A 17,612-nucleotide genomic window follows, 5' to 3' on the forward strand; every position below is an offset into this window, starting at 1 on the left:
AAAATGTTCACATATTTATGAAAAAAATACCCCACCCTGCTATATATCCTACAGGCACAAAAATACTCATATCTTGGAGAGCATCTTCAGCTGCAGAGATTAAATAGGATCATAACAAAGTGCAGTTACCTAAGAACCATGTAGCTGTTAATTGTAACAACTTTCTTACTGGTGGTTTGCTTGGGTGTGCAGAAAGTGGCAGCCATCGGGGGTCCTGTGTTGGAAAACTTGACAGCGGGGGTTGTATTCCTGGCAGTCTGCTACTGGCTTGGTGTGACGAAATGCTATGGCAGCCTTGCATTCAGTTCGCCAGGAAGCAGACAGACTAGCCTTGTTGTGAATTCCAGCAGAACTAAACCCCTGGCCATGACTAATTTCACTTCCAAGGATGGATTTTAACCTGTCCAGTGTTCACCTGTTTTAACAGGTTATAGTGAAAATAATGGCTGCTAAACAAAGCATATGGTGCTAGATGGTGTTTGAAAGATGGTACGCTCATGTTACTCATCTATGGTCATTTCAGTGTTCAGAAACATTGCTACATGACACTTTCTGCAATATGTCTAGAAACCTACAGTTTTGTCAGCCTTGGTGGTCGGTAGTGAATAATGGCTGCTGAGGAAGGCTGAGGAATGGCTGGATGGTTGGTTTAATTCTTGCCATTTTGGTCAGCTCCCACTCATGCTCCTCTCTGAGCCCAGCCATGATGCCTCTCACGTTTGTTGGCTTTCTCCATTCCTTGAGCTTGTTCACTGGATGTGAAAATAACAACAAATTTTCCCCCTGCCCCCAATTCAGAAAATAGCTTCATGCAGGAATGCTGCCATGCAGTAAGTGATCGTGGAATTGCTAGTGATCCTGCAAAAAAGACTGACAGCAGTGTATCTAATAGCACAACCCTGAAGGTTAAAGAGCCTAAAGAGCCAGCTAAAAATTGATAGGCTACCATTCAGATGGTGAGCGAGTGAAACTCTTTTGGGGCTTGCCATGATGGTTGTGATTTATATCATGTCTGTATGACTGCTGTCAACTTCCAGAGAAAGCTGGAAATAGAACAGCTTAAATAAAACACACAGGGAAAGGTACTGCTGAGAGCAGTAAAAGGGAGAGGAGTGGGCTCTGGGAAAGAAAGTCAAATGCTACAACATTTAATTAATTTTTCCCACATTGTTATGTAAATGGTAAGCAGAATAAGAACGTACCTTACTTTTGCAATATTTATCACTTTCTGATACCAGAGCCTGGTGGGTTGAGCTTGGCTGGATGCCAACTATCCACCCAGCTGCTCACCCACTCCCACTCCCATTCCCACTCCTTAACAGGACTGATGGAGCAAAGATGAAAAAGCTCTTGGGTCAAAACAAAGGCAGGGAGATCAGTTACCACTGCATTGCAGAAACAGCAGTAAGTGACTGGCTGGCTGTCCAGCACAGGATAGCTCCTGACCTCCTCCCACAGAAGCCACCACTGAAGCCCTCTTTCTGCAAAATCCTTGCCATCACCACCACATACACAGAGTCATGAAATTATTCCATTTTAAACAACAGTTTTCTGCTTCATATGCCTAAATATCATTTACTTGCCAATAACTGTCCTTTTCATGCATAATTAAAAAACCCACCCACCCTCCTCACCAGTGCATCATATCTGTAAGTACTTCTGACAGCTACATTTCTGGAGGGCTGTACTGGTATGCATTTTTATTTTTTTTTACTATTTATGCCACGTGGTACCCTGGTTTAATAAGAAATATTTACATTTTAGGGCTGAAAACAAGGAAATTATCAGAAATGTTGCAAGTTAAAAGCTAATTTCTCTGTGTCTAATCAGCTTCTAATGCTGCATGATGTCTTCTGTCTGGACCTCCAAGACTCTGTCTTGATTTCTTTACCAACCTAAATGAGAGTTTCATGACATCATTCCTTGGTCAAATTAAGTGCATTGCACAAGCCAACACAGGATAGACCAAATTTAACTCATGTATGTCTGCAAAGATCATAAAGGAGACTTCTTCAGCTTCTCTGCTATAAGAGATGAGCTTTCAGGATCTTCATTGTTTAGGCAAGCAGTTTTCATCTCATCAGTGTTATGGCCCCCTTTTTCTGCTTCTGTTCATTTGAATCAGTACACTCCTGCAATTGAAGGGAGAGGCATATTTACACCAGTTATGGAGCTCTTGGGCAAGTTCTTCAGAGACCAGCAACCAAAAGCCTATGAACCTATAGACCTCAAGTTTATCCCAAAGCATATCTTGGATATCCAGCAGAAGCTTTTACCCCACGAACAGAGTGCACTGCTCAGAGTACTAAATCTGTGTTAACAAGAAAATTTTTCATACCAGAGTTGTCGGCACTAACATTTCAGTTGCCTTTAATGACAGAAGCACGCAGTGTGGGACCAACCCTATTTTAATTTCATAACTCGCTGACTTCTTTGGCCTTTTTTTTTTTACTGTTTTCTCCTGTAACAATTACACTCCGGCTAGTAGTATACATTACCACTTGCATAAAGCTCCAAATCACATGTACTCCCCCAGCCTGCTTTGCCTAGAAAAAAAGGCAAAGCTTAAAAGCTTCTTCTAACTGAAAAGAAGTTTCTAATTTTTTGCATGAAGTTTGGTGGTGATACAGAAAATAAGAAAACTACTTCTCCCTCTAAGTTCCCACAGACTTCAATGTCTAGTAGATCCTTTGACATCTACATATTATGAACTGTAGCATGATATATTGATCTTAATTCTTTTACACACTGAAAGATGTTTTGGTTCTGGTTTGTTGTTTTTTTATGATTTTGCAGGTAGTGTTTTTTAATTAATTTTATCCAAATGCAACATTGTGACAGGAGATGGAGAAATTCACTGCAGCATCTATATCAGTCACAGGATCTTGTTTCTCAGCCCTATAGTGAATCTCACAGCTGTGAACATGGGCCAGGAGTGAGACCACAAGAGTGAACAGCTCTCCAGTCAGCTGTCTACAGGCCTCTCCTGCAGAAAGTCTGCACGAACTGGGAATTTGAAGTGACAGTCACATAAATTAAATCATTGTGTATATCTTGTCACTTCTAGTTCAAGTGACATTGAATATTTTTCTTTTTAGTTACTAGTAATAAGTCAAACTTAAATGCTCAATGAACTAAAAAGAGCCAAGGGATACCCTGATCTGAGAGTGAGTTACTATAGCTGCTAAAAAAAAAGAAGGCAAAACATGTAAGGGAAGTTCATTGATGGAATATTCTCTTTAGGAAGTATATTTATCTTCCATATACTGTTTATAACGTTATTTCTTCCAGTAAAATATCTGAAAGGCAGAAATTATCTCTATGAGAAAACAGTGACATTGTCCTCTGCAATACATGATGGACTAGAGAAAGGGCTTATATACTTGGTAATACTGACTAACCATTGAAATGGACAGCCATTTGACATTATAGCTATAGATCTCTGCCAGCAAAAATGCCCCAAACATTAACAATCTTCAAATCAGGGTGTTCGGAACTGGAAACCACCTAGTGACTGAAAACTACGTATAGCACACAGGTAGGAAATTATCATTATTACTATTGCTATTGTTATGGTTGAGCTGCTTCTTCTTATTGCTGCTGTTATTATTATCAAAACACAGCTGCCGACTGATGTCAATCCATCCTTTCAGAGTCATCTATTTTTCTGGAGGATTTTAGTTAAGAAAACCAAAGCTCTTCTGACTGCCGCCAGTGACTGTTTTCTTCAGTTGTTGTATGTGTTTGTGTTGTGGTTTAAGCCCAGCCGTAAATCAGAAAAAGTGTTATAAAAGTAATCACCTAGAAAACCCAGTGCTGACTTTAAAAGTCTGAGAAATGTGTCATTTTTTCTCCCCAGACAAAAAATTGTTGGAATCAAAGCTGGTTTCTGACTGTTCCTTTTCCACCTACAGGTTGCACTCCTTCCTAATATGTTCCAGTGAGACTCCCATAGGTTGCCCAATACTGCCATTTATTTGTACTCTCACATCCATTAACAATTGGTGTTTAAAATCAAATACCCCTTTTCCTAATAAAAGCAAAATTTCAGAAGAGCCTGTAGCACTTGCTGTCAATATTGGTGCTATTTCAGGTACAGACTCCACGTTGTTCCCATAGAAGTGTGCCAACCTAAGAAGGCTTGCACAGCCAGTATTACCAAGGCCTATTTTAAAAGTAAGGGTGCACTATTAAGCACTACTACGGTTGCAGCCTTCAAGAGGGGGATGCTACTGAATTGCTAAGACTTACAATTTTCCACCTTTTAGCTTATAACTTGCTTGGACAATTAGGATTCTGCAACTGCTCCTCAAGGCTTTCATACAGTTACAGTATGTATTCCATGAATTTCAATATTGCTTCCACTATAGCTCAAACTTGGTCTATCTTGAAATTGGAGCAAGTGTGGGATTAATCCTTTTGATGATTTCATTGTACTGTAATGAAAGCTGCTCATTAGTCCAATATTTGCAGATGAGAAAACTCTTAACACAAGCAACTGCATTTACTTAAGCCTTACTCAGGTAACACTTAAAGTGCCTTTACTTCATTTGCAGAAGATAAATATGTTAAAAAAAGCCTTTAACAAATATTGGAGTGCTCTGACTTCATTAGTATATCCTCAAGTGCATTTTTAAAGGGTTTAACCAACAGAAGTATCTAGCTTTTCTCTGGTGCTTTTGTATTGGACACTGTGCGCCATCTTAACAGTAAGTAGTTACGTGCCACAGTCTCCAAACAAAATAAACAGTTTCAAATACTAGACATGGGAATAGTTAATCCATTTCCCCTAACTTGTATCCACACACTTATCATGCCTTTAAAAACATACTCTCTGGGTGACTGAGAATAAAAGAAGCCATCTACTCATGTCTATGAGAACTTGGAAAAACCCCTTCAAAATCTAGGAATGTCATTGTGTTAGTGCTTTTAATGATTTACCTGATTGTAACAGCAGTCACTACCTCATAAATAAGATGTTAAAACAAAATGCCCCTTTTAGACTTCATTTTCCCCACACTCTCATATTAGTTGACAATGATGGGTAGATAACTTTTCCACAGTAGGGCTGGGGACTACTGATATCTCTGATGCCTGTTGCTAGGACATTTCTTGTGTCACTGGCTGACAGTGGCATGGTCTTGGGCAGAAGAACAAACAAGACCACAGTGCTCTAAGCTGCCTTACAAAAGCCTGATTCCTCTCCGCATGCCCCACTGCTTCTGCCCCAAATGACTACCTCTGTGCTTCCATCCTGGCCATCTCAGTGCAATAGGGAGGTTAGTTTTCTGCTTAGAGCTGCTTTCAAAGCCTCTTGGGAACATCAGCTAAAATTTTCCAAGGCATTCCAGATTTACACTTCAGTAAGTTTCTCCTTTTCAGTCTGAAGCTGCGGGTTGTTTTCTGACTTCCGAAGAAATTCAAGTATGTACATGCCTACATCCCATGAGACTGAGGCATCAGTGTGACTGTGGTGTTTTTCTATATTTTTAGCAATTCTCTTTCAGTGTAAATGCCATTCAAAAATGCTGTAATGGCCTCTGGATACTGATGCGTGCCTTGTAACAGAGGTAGTTTTTAATGTCATATTTCTGCCACACCTCAAAGAACTGTTAATTATTCTTTGCAGTTCAGAGTACAGAGTTTGCAAAATCATCTGGCAAAGTGTTTCTGAGACAAGGCACATGTCATGGGATTATGGACAGTCTCTGATAATGAATGGCTGAGTGGCTTCTGGGTTTCCCTTGAAGAGTTAAAATTACATATTCTTGCCTGAGATGGGAATCAGGGGGTTTCTTCCACTGTGGGAGAGAGTACAGCATGTTTTGGTATTTTTATTTTAATATACATTTATACAGCTTCACAGTAGCAGGAGTGATAGGATGAAGAATCAAAGTGAGGCTGCTTTTTAACATATTATTTCAGTGTTCCTTACATATACGGCTTTTAGGGCTTTTGAAGGAAACAAGCTTGATCACAGGTGAGGCTTTTCCAAGGTCTTATTATACATATTAAGATTTCTCTAAGTCCAGTGATGAGGTGAGTGGGCAAGCATTAAACATCACTACCAGAATAGTCAGGCTTCATTCAATTTTATTGTGAATCAACCCACCTTTTGCATAATGGAAAGGTGTAAGGTAGTTGCAGTAGTAGATAAATGTTTAATAGTGCCATACTCTACAATTTAGAACTTGGCCTATTCTTGGTTTTCATTCTGGAGCTGCAACACAGTGGTGAAAAGAAAATCTCCTAACAAGCTAATTTTCACAGTATGTTAAAATGCTTACACAAGTGAAAAGCATATTGATTCTTAAGCCCGCCTCTTCTGCTGTAACTGCTGCCGTTTGAGGATTTGATGAATTACAAAGCTTTTGCTTTGATTTCCTTAATGGTAAAGGTGGAGAAATAGAACAATTTATCAGCTGTGAGAGAAAAGGAACCATGGACAGTTTGTCATGTTGGAAGATGTTAAATGGTGGGGAAAACAGGTGCTTAAATTTGGATGATAAACTTTTTACACTTAGGCTTATAATTTTCTTTCTTTTTTTTTTTTTTTAAAGTCATCTGCCACCCTGGAGTTATATTCCAATTGCCTCTGGGGTGGTATTTTTCAGTGTGTTCTGTTTGAAGGGCTTCCTTTCTAGGTGGAACCCTCGTCATTTGATGGGGCAGGGAAAGAGTGTCAAGATGCACTTGCTGATAAAACTGGAAATATTGATGGCAAAAGATTAAGTCACTTTTCATCTGCTGGCAAGTAACAACCACCTATCACAAGTCAGTGGACTGCAGGGGGGAAAAATCTGCTCTAGTGACACTAAGTTAAACTTCTTAATAGAAATAGGAATGATGACAAACTAACAGAAGAAACAAAGGATGAAAAAGTCAGACAAATTGTTTCACTGCTGAAATTCTGCTCCCTTTGTGGTTGCAGTCAAATGTTGGTTTGGACCAGGGTGCTGGTTCATCACCAAAGTCCAACCAGGGCTGGAAGAAATTGCTAAAACTAGGAATTGTGAAATACTCCAAAAGGTAATTGACAGTACTGTGTTCCAGAGTAAATGCATATTGCTCGAATGAATCTCCATCTTCAAACATATTTTATCTGACTTTTGTCTGGGATCTAGGGAAAATGTATTGCACCTGGCTTTGTTCAGAAGCTCTGCTTTCTTACTATAAGGACTAGGAGCATCATTTAATTATTTTTTGAAAAAAGATAATCTTTCAGAGAAAAGACCAAAATGTGTTCTATTACCTGTCAGTATTTCACAGGCATCTGAAGCTTGCACATTCCATTTTAATGTAAAGAACACCTGTAAAATTTTGCCACTTTCATACACAAATGAAAGAGTTAAGAGGCTGAATTCAGCACTGTCTAAGTCGGTAGCCTTTTTAAGTTTCTTTTAGGCTTGTGTAGAAAGATCTCCACTAATATGGGGTTTTTTTTTGTTTCTTTCCTTCTGACCAGTCTTCAAAGTTAGACCGTGCTGTACTGATATTTTCCACAAGGCTTATTTTCTCAGGTTACAGATCATGGTTTTTTCTTAGTAAATAATAAAATTCACAGGGCAGCTGTCCCTTGAAACAGCACAAAGAGCCAATCTTTTGCTTTACAGCATGTCTTCATCCAAACCCACTTAAGGGAAAATCAAATATGGGGAAGAGTTATGGACGATGGAACAAACTTTTAGATCGATGCAAGCAGCCAAATGACACTGCAGTGTTCTCTGTTCTCCTTTCCACAAACCACTCACTAACAATGGAAGCAAGTAGCTTTACGTACCTATATGAACTGAGAAGATACAGGGGGCTGGCAAGGCTCTTACAAGAAAATGTTAATTGCTTAGAAAAACCTGGGTGAAGAAGGTTATGTCTATATACAAGCAGAGGAGGTGGCAACCCAGGTGGTACAACTGCTGCATGGGGAGACTGGTGCTTCCATGGACACTGGAACTATGTGGCTTGGCCAGGCAGCTGGTGAGCTTGGCTGGATGGGGCTGCAATGATCCCAGACAAGCCTGGTAGGGAGATAGAGGGAGGTGGAAGAGTTGGACTGCTCCTCTTCTTTGTTTCGGTTTTTCTGGGCCTGTTTCAGCAAAACGGGTACAAAGGAAGTTTGAAGAAAGAATACTTTTCAAAAGTATGAAAATAATTCTTTTCAAAGTATCGATATTGTATGATTTTCTGACTATCCACTTTGGAAATTTTAATGAGGTTTTTTTTCCATCAAACACTTTATGAAGAACAAGAGAGGAAAGGGAAATCAGGAAGGTGGAAACACTCTTGTGTGTCTTTTCACTATAGTCAGCTTCTGTCATGAACTACCAGCAGATCACAGGATCATGCAAAAACCTTTCACATCTATAAATTTAGTCCAAATCAAATTTGTAAAGGAAGTGATTAAATTCTGGAGACCATGGCCTCACCCAGAAAATTTTGTGGGACAAATTCCTTTTCAAGTACAAATATGATACTGTGAGCAAACCTATAGTAATTCTGTAATTAAGACTCAGCATTCCCCAGGAATCAAACTGAAAGTGGAAAGGCATTTCAAACAAAAGGAAGCAAAAGGAATAAATAACTTAATATTTTTTCTTGTGCTTGTCTTTTTATGAATAGAAAAAATAGAATTATTAAGAAACTCAGAATTTGTTAATTACCGTTAAAGTGAGAAAGCAAAAAAATATATAGACGGTGTATTGGGAATACCACTGTTGATACCACCTAGTAAACTGATGAAACTAAGGAGTATATTCTTAGTATATTAAAACCAATAATTTTTTTAGAAATTTCTAATCCAAATCTTTTCCACAAAGTATGAGGCTTATTGAAAAGAGGTTTTAAAATGCAGGGTAGGTTTTATCTTTCCTTAAGTACCTCTTTAAACCAGATACAAATGGTCAGTTTTCACCTTTCCCATTCTGAACCTGTGGTTATGCCTGTTCTGCCCCTGCTCTGCACAGTTCTGTTTCTGCAAGGATACTATTGCTGGCCAAGAAGCAGCATCCAGTGGTGTGAACCTTCCTCACTCATCTGTTCAGACAGCAGGAGGCTGTCCTGCCGCAGAGGAAAAACCTGGTATACCTGCAGATAGAAAATGCAGTGCCCTTGTTTGACAGGTTCGAAATGACGAATTAGTTTTGTACCTCCCTTAATACTCAATATAAATTTATTTCTATCTTCTATATTTTTGTCAAAAGACAGGATTGAAATTAAGGGTATGATGGAGGGCTTAAATAATTCATACGGAATGACACAATTCAGGGCTTTTGGATGGCATTTACATTTTATGAAATTCTTAAAAAAATAACTAGTAATAACCACTTAGATATGGGAATACTTCTGGGGGGGGCGGTACTTGTTACCTGGTAGTTGCAGGGAGAAGGAAGAATAATAGGAAAGCTGCATAAAAACACTCCCGTTCTCTTTTTGGTCTCTCAAGGTAGACACACAGAAACTACTCATTTAAAAAAAAATGCCCACTTTCTGAAAATCAAAGCTATAAAAATCTCAGCCCATACACATACATGCCTTTTAAGTACACAGAAAAGTTCTGACTTCTCTGAAGTATGTGCCACCAGTCCATCTTTCACCTCTGAAGCTATTTTGATCATGATGGTATTCACATTTTACACTGAGGACCCGTTTTGATCATATGCACTAATTGTTTCTCTTTATTGAATGTTTCATGGCAGGGAACAGTAATTTACCTTTATTTCATATGTGTACTTGGATGGCACACTTGTCAATTTGAGAGAGACAGTTCATTGAACTGTTCTTTGGTTCAGGGGAATCAGTGACTTTGGGTCAGGATGAAGGGAGGGCTGCTAGGCAGAACTGGTAGGGAAAGGGATTTGGCCTGTTTTGAAAGTGAAAAAGTGAAGTAAAAAGAGGGATGCAATTCATTACCACATACTGTGATGATGGAGGGCCTGGGTCTCATGTTTTGCCTTGAGGAGTTCAGTGGAGGATACCTCAGTGAGTTTCGGTGTATGGATCACTTATTTTATGTGGAAAGACTGAGCTGTTCTACAACAGAGTGATGGTAGTAGGTCTAGGTACCTTATGCACAATTTATGTGGTTTGGCCAAAGCTGTGTGACAAGACACAGTCATCATGAATATCATTTTAACCCTTCTGGCCCTTCTGATGAAAGGGAAGTCCTTTACCTTTTCTTGCTCACATCAGTTAATCTGACCTAATTCTATTTTCTTTATCCTATTTTTCTCAGAAAAAGGTAGTGTTTTTTTCTGGCATTGAACATTTTTTCTAACTTTTTTCCCTGACGAAATCAGTAATGTCTTTACCCTGCTCTTCACACAACTAAGATTCTGCATGCACATATCATTTGTGACTCTCTTATGGGAATGTGATATGGTAAAAATTAAATTTTAGTCTGATCCCAACTTTTACCTAGTTAAGATGATCAATCACACAATATAATGAAAAAATCTAATACAGTAGTGGTCATAGCCCACAAACAAACCAAAGCTAACAGTAGTTTACAAATCTTCTGCACCACTTAATTCAGCAGAGGTTACTTAAAGTCAGAGCCTGGAGAAGGACTGAAAATGGGATAATCAAATTACCTAAATACCCTGTTGACTGCAGATTGTTTCTTAACCTTCATTCATGAGGTCAGTCAGCAGACTGGATAAAGGTGAAAAATTTATCTTTGGGAGTTTAAATTCATAATGAAGTTAATCCATGAGATACCTACTAGTACATAACTTATTTCTCAATGTTTTGGCTAATATGGAGGCAATCTCTAAACCTAGCTACATTAAAAAGAACAGTTTATTTATTTATCTATCTATTATCTATCTGGTTTTACTGCAGTTGCTCCAGCCAAAGGTATTTTCCATTGTCATGGTACTTTCTGTAGCAGGATTACTTCTGAAACAGTAAGGATAATTTCCTTACCTTTAAAATTGTTAACCAGCATCTCTATTAACAGGCAACATTTGGCTGCTTTCCTGAAATTCAACTGTGAAATCTGCATGGGGGTCATGAGTCCCAAGCAGGGCTCAGTTTTGTAAACCTGGATGGGGGCAGTGCTCCCTGGGGCAGGTTATTTTCTCTGTGTTAAATCAACACTGCAGCCAAGCTCATTTGTTCTTCAACAGCTTTGCTGCTTTTCAGGTGGATTCAATAGCTGTCTGAACATAATGACCACGTCTTTTTGGACAGCTGGGAGCACGGAGTTCATGTTTGTTCAGGATGTACTGACAAAACGTTGTTTTTACATAAAAAGTTCACTTATACAAGACTTCAAAACAGCCTTACAGTTAACCTGGTACAGAGTCCGGTTGTCTGTCTAGAAAAACACCACTAAGGACTATCAGTCAAGGTTTTGTACAAAACACAAGCTGTTAAAGCTTTGGTCAAAGGTTTTCCTACTGACTGAGACTGGTATCTGATATAAAGGGAAAATGTATGAGAACAGAAAATAGAGAGTGACCCGGAGTCTTGCAAGGAGTGTCTTCAGGATTTCAGTACTAGAAGATGTATTCAAGCCAGTGCTCTTAATATTCAGTGATGGATATTGTCCATTTTGGCCCCTGCAATATCCTGTAGAAATAAGTTTCTGCAGTTTAATTAGGCACTTTGGTCAGTGTGTGCACTGGGAAAATATTTTGATTCCTCTTAAAGCTGTGGCCTGATAATTTCAGTTCTTGTTCTGTGAGAAATACTTTACAATCGTTTGCTTTTCACCTTCTCCATGTCATTCACAAAGCTACACATACAGCTATTACAGCCTCCTCCTCCATATACAGTCCTCTCTCTTTCAAATAGAAAAGTCTGGGGGCTTTGTTTGTGGTTTTTGTTGGGCTTTTTTTTTGCCATCATGTCTGGGCGCTTTAGGGAAACCTTTCATTGTAGTAAATCTATCAATCCATGACATCTTGTCCAGGGAAGGAGCGTTATCCGCTCCTTGTCAGATGGGGTGTCACTTCTACTATATCTGGTTATAGCTAGGAGGGTGTAAATTGCACATGGCTTTAAAGCTCCAGGTGCCACTGGAGGCACTCGGTGACATAATTTCTAGCTTTCCCTCCCAATTCCTTTTTCCCTACCATTCTGAGTTTGACTCCAGTTGACTGTCAAGCTGATATTTTCATAAAGCTGACTGAAGTGATTCTCCCCCTCTCCCTCTGGAGTTGTAGTTGCTCATTTAGAGTTCATAATTATGCAAGTGAAGTTATTTTTCTCAGGTACACCACATTTATCAACATAGCATTTTACTAACCATTTTATTGCTCACCAATTAAGTCTTGTTTTAATTCTTCACAACCAGCTTTAGTTTTTATTATCCTGCATATTTTTATAATAGTGGCAAACATTTGTCAATTCACTAGCTGCTCATGCTTTCAGATCTCTCAAGATAATATTGCAAAGCACTGCTCTTACTGCACATCATTGTAGCATCTAACTGTGACCTTGACCACTGTAAGGATGGCCACTAGTCCTACCCTTCTTTCTCTACTTCTAATCAATTATTAGTCAATGTCAAATTAACTTCTTAAGAAACTTTGATAAGAAACCTTTCCAAAAGTCCTTTAAAATTAAAAGGATGTACCTTGACAAAATTATATCTCTCTCACAGTCATTGATTCCTCTAAAGAGATCTGACAGGTTTGGGCGGCACAGGTCTGGGCGGCACAGCTTCCCTTCACAAAGCCATACAGGCTCTTCTGCCACAGAAAACAGTTTTTCTATGATTTCTCTTATTCTCTCTTTTAATGTAGTGTCTATTCATTTGCAGAGGACAGCTGTCAGATATACTGTACAAGTAATAACAAGTACAGGAGTAGCAGTACCTTTCAGCTATGGGTTTTAAAGCATTTCTCAAGTCAGCCAGCTGTGGAAGTGGAGGGCAGAAAAGTTAAAACAGTTACAAGGCTGTGAAGATAGTAACTGGTTGCTGTGGAAGCAAGGAAGCAAGCTCTCCTTGTGCCCTATCTGTCTTGCAATTCATTGTACTGTGGCTGAAGAGGGACCTTCCCAGTCTTTCAGAGCTACTACTGTGGGTTTTGGCATCCCTCCCTGTGAAAATACAGATGTGCTCTGCTCTGGTACCTGCCCTGGGAGCAGTACCTACTTCTCTATTGCTTTTCTTTTAGATATTCACAGATCAACTGAGGTGAGAAGGGATCTTTAGAGGTCATCTGACCCAACCAAGCAGAAACACCTAGAGCTGTGTGTCCAGGCAACTTTGAATATCTCCAAGGATGGAGACTTCACAATGCTCACTACCTTTTTCAGCCAGCCATGGTAAACCAATATAGCAACAGTTTCCACTCCTGTAAAGTTTGATTTCTTGTTTTGTCCAGGTATTGTTTTCATGTATGATTTGCTGTTAGCTCCTGTTGTTACTGCTGTCTAACTTCAAAAAACAAGCTTAACTGCTTCATACTTTTTTCCTGAATGTCTCTTCCCGCTACCTGGAGTATTGACATTTCATTCATCACCATAATTAATATACGAGTGATAAAGTGATGGCATAAAGATGACATGAAAGTTTTATTAATAAGTTTAGGACAGCATGTTACCACAAGTAGAAATCTGCAAACCAATCTTGCCAAATGAAGGCCTGTAAATCTTCTACTACCATGATATCATATATTCAGGATATGTCAAAGTTCACAGTTAAACTGGAAATATTGTGAATTTTTGAATATTTTACTGATGTTTCTCATAACTCATTTGTTGTCTGGCTTACTTACCATGGGTACAAATGTACAAAGTCCAAGACGGAGAGAATTATCTTCTATAAAACAACAACAACCAAAATATCCTCTTCCATATGCTTCAGTGATTTGGCACCTGCAAAAGGCAGAAGCAATATATTGGACATATCATTAGAAATACAGAAACCTTTCTTTATTTCTCCTACCTCTATGCTAACCAGAAGAATAAATGTTATGGAAATTTCAGATGGCAATTAAAAAAGGACAGAATACTTTCTGCCCTAAAATCAAGACTGTGAATTTTTTAAGACTACCGAAGGTCTTTCCTATCAAAGGTCTTTCTTGTACCTTGTTTAGCTATATCTTCTATGAGTCCCTTAGTGTCTTGGCAGTCCTGAGGTAATGGTTGGACTTGGTGATCTTGAAGGTCTTTTCCAACCTAGCAGGTTCTATGATTCTGACTTTATGTATTTTAAACTGAAATGATTGTCATCTTTTTATTTTTCCATTTATTCAGTTTCTTCACAGTTTTTAATCTGTGTTATTTGCTCATGGAAAGAGGAACAGCTTTCATCATGTTCTGTTTGTTTTTATTTTTCAAAACAAGGGAAAGGAAATAAAATACCCAGAACCTTTTATGAGAAAGAAGGAAATAAGAAACATAGCTGTCTACATAAATACATGCACATGTACATACACACACACATGCACTAGACTTGTTGCAATTAAAAACTAAACCAAGTAATTTTTGTTTTGTTTTGCCTTCAGGTATGGAGTTAGAATGATTCTACCAAATGCCGTCTACTTGTCACCTCAAGTAACTGTTACACATGATGGAGCCATGTTTTCCAGGGGATGGCTGAACACCTGCCTGCTGATGGGGAGTGATGAATGAATTCTTTGGTTTGCTTTGCTTGGTGTGTGGCTTTCTCTTTACCTATTAAACTGTCTTTATCTCAAACCATGAGTTTTCTCACTTTTATCCTTCCAATTCTCTCCCTCATCCTTCTGAGGGGTGGGTGATTGAGCAGCTGGGTTGTGCTTTGTTGGCAGCTGAGGTTAAACCACGACATACCCATGGAAGGCAAAGGAAAGACTCCTACAGACTTCTGTGGGCTTTTGGTAAGGTTTTAAACCCTTAAACTCTCAGAATCCTGTCAGTTCCCCTGCCACATCAAAATTTACTGAAAAATCTATCAGAAGAGTGGAAAATACTTCAAAGGAAGTATGCTCAGAACCCCACAGGGAAAAGTGTGTTATAAATGTTAATGCTCAATTTGATTTACTCCTCTCTTTGATATTAGAAATACATTGTAGCTGAAAACAGCTGTTAGCATGGTCAAATATGGAAAAAACACCATTAGTGGTCTCCTTGTCCTTGGGCTGCTAGCATACATGACATTGAGGATTCCTGCTAGTCATGCAGGTAGTGACTCACTGTCCTCTTTGTGCATATGATAGAGAATAAAAAGTCATTACGCTGGTTTACTTTTCTTTCTCCTAAAGAAAGCAGTCTTAATTTAGAAGGTTAAGTATCCACTATATTAGAAGGAAAAACGTAATGCAGAGATAAATTTCAGAGGTCAGCTTCCTTTACTTTAGAAAATCACTTAAATATGGAAGATCTCCTAGTTCATTTGCATTGTTTGGACATGTTCTCCGGGCTTTTAAAAAACGCCATGGTGGTCCTCAGTAGGTGTGCACAGGAAGGTGTAACACACACAGTAGTTTACACACAAAAAGGACTGTGTGCAGATGGAAAGTATGATAGAAGAGATTCCTATCATCATATAGACAAACAGAAAAACCTACTAGAAAGTCAGTAAACCAGTGCACTAGATTGAGTAGACATCTATCTTTCACATTTTTATAAATACTAAAGAAGTAGGAGAATCTTGTGTACAAACACTGTGCTCTCTACCACAGAAAAACACTTTCTGTAACAGAAAGCTATCGGAAAGAACATCTTCCTTCTTTGAAGAAGAGATTAAAGATGTATGCATTTAGCCCAGCAAGATAAAGGATGGAAGGCAAATACACATGGCTTTTGTGGATCAATGGCGGAAGGAAAAAAACCTGCTTCAAGCCACACTGGCAGAGCGTTGGAAAAATTCTATATGGGAATTAGGAGCCTGCAGCTCTCCTGGTCTGGAGCAACCTTACAATGGCAATGCTTAAACCTGTCTGGTTTTCAGGTACAGTTTGATTGAGTTCAAAGGAAGCTATTTGGTGGGATTGACAGACACTGGTGATTTCCTCTACCCCAGTGGTCAAAACACAGAAGAATTAATCCAGGCTTGCAAAACTACCTAGGCTTTACAGACTAACTTTGAGTAGTTTCCCCCATCCCTCTTCTTAAATGTTATGTCTCAAATCCATGCTGTGCCACAAGTCGAAGACCAATGCATGTCAACACTGCTGTTTTACATAGCTTTTTACTGATTTCAATTTTTTAATTTTATGTGCTCAGAGATAACCATTATAGCAAAATCTGATATTGGAAGTCTATGGTCTGGGTTAATAAGTCCAGTCTGTATGAAAGCTCATGTCTATCTATAAAGAACTGTTATATGTAATCACTAAATAATAGTGATTTTGAAAATAATTAAATTTACCAGTGTTTCCCAAAGATAACTATACCCTCAAGTAATTTAAAAATGTCAAATAACTTTTAGGTGCTCCCCAAATACAAAGTAGCATTAGCGATTCAGTGCTATAATTCCCCATTTCCTTAAAAAATATAGTACATGAGTCTTATGAAAGTTCATGACTATTTTGGAGGGGAAAGTATCAATTCCATTAGTAAGATATTCCATTTCAAAGTTTCATGACCTGCCAAAAATCTTTCTTCACTTCTCTAAATAAAAAGGATTATTTAAATTTCATGGCAGAGTTATGCAACACAAAACATGTTAGGAATAGCTGGCATTTTTGGGAGGGGCAGTGTATGATGAACACTGATCAGTTGATCAAAGCCTTTGCAACGTTTCTAAGATACCAGAGTAGCTGGTTCAAGTGCTTAATGTGAGTAAATCATTGAGGCCTCAATGATTTGCTCAATGATTTTCTCTGAGAAACTCCATACAAAAGGGGGAAAACTAGTGATAAGGTAAATGTAAACGGAAGAAACTCTTTCAATGAGGAGATCCTTGTTCTTGTGAGTAGCCAAATGGTGTTGTGATACAAAGAACTAAGAACAATGACAATAACCATGTAATAAAGCAATCTGAGCAACATGTGCAAATGGGAAAGATTAAAGTTGGCTGAGCAGCAACCTACCTTCAACTCCACAGGTGTCAGAAGGCTCAGCAAGACCAAAATTTTCAGACAAACTAATCACGGTGAGATTTTGGGAAATTTGTAACTAGATAGGTGACTGTGCCTTGCTGAGCACAGGCTTCACAAGCTTCCTATACATGGAAAGCACAGCGGTATGCTTTGCTTCTGAAACAGGCCTGGGCAGAGGGCAGCACACAGACACACATAGCCTACCATAGCCTCTGCAATCTAACTCTACAGTGAGAGAAATCAAAAGCTTGTTTCAGAATTTCTTGCTCCTTGGAAACAGAAACATGTGAAATTGGTTAGTTATCATTAGCAAGGTTTCTGAACTATGCTGCAAAACCCAAATTAAATTGTTTTGAGTACCAGTTTATGCAACCAGCCATTGCCAAGATAAGCATGTTGTGTGAGCCCTTTGCTGATGTCTGGTTACACCCCAAATTTCTCTTCTCTACATAGTGCTCCTGTCTTGGTTAATACCTTGTGGAGAAGTTGATACCTCATTCTGTTACAAAATCTTCTTTTCCTTCTTGCCATAGAGCATATATGAGGCCTTTTGGGACACTATCAAGAGCTCGTTGTTTCCACAGGAGACTAAAAATCTTTCTCAAGTAGTTTGAAGAGAAGAATTTTCCTTCTTTT

At 38.7% G+C, this 17,612-nt stretch overlaps 1 long non-coding RNA gene across 1 annotated transcript; it reads right to left on the minus strand.

Annotated features, from left to right (window-relative positions):
* Positions 1-1,735: 1,735 nt before the first annotated feature.
* On the minus strand, positions 1,736-17,034 carry LOC133269805 (uncharacterized). The gene is made up of 3 exons (XR_009743550.1): positions 16,968-17,034; positions 13,725-13,768; positions 1,736-2,132 (listed from the first exon to the last, which is right to left on the minus strand). It is a non-coding gene; the product is annotated as an uncharacterized LOC133269805 (long non-coding RNA).
* Positions 17,035-17,612: the final 578 nt, after the last annotated feature.

This window comes from Pezoporus flaviventris, unplaced genomic scaffold, assembly GCF_033815535.1.
Source record: "Pezoporus flaviventris isolate CSIRO_AGI_PZ_B2104156 unplaced genomic scaffold, CSIRO_AGI_Pfla_v1 ptg000015l, whole genome shotgun sequence".
In the NCBI taxonomy this organism is placed as follows: Eukaryota; Metazoa; Chordata; class Aves; order Psittaciformes; family Psittacidae; genus Pezoporus; species Pezoporus flaviventris.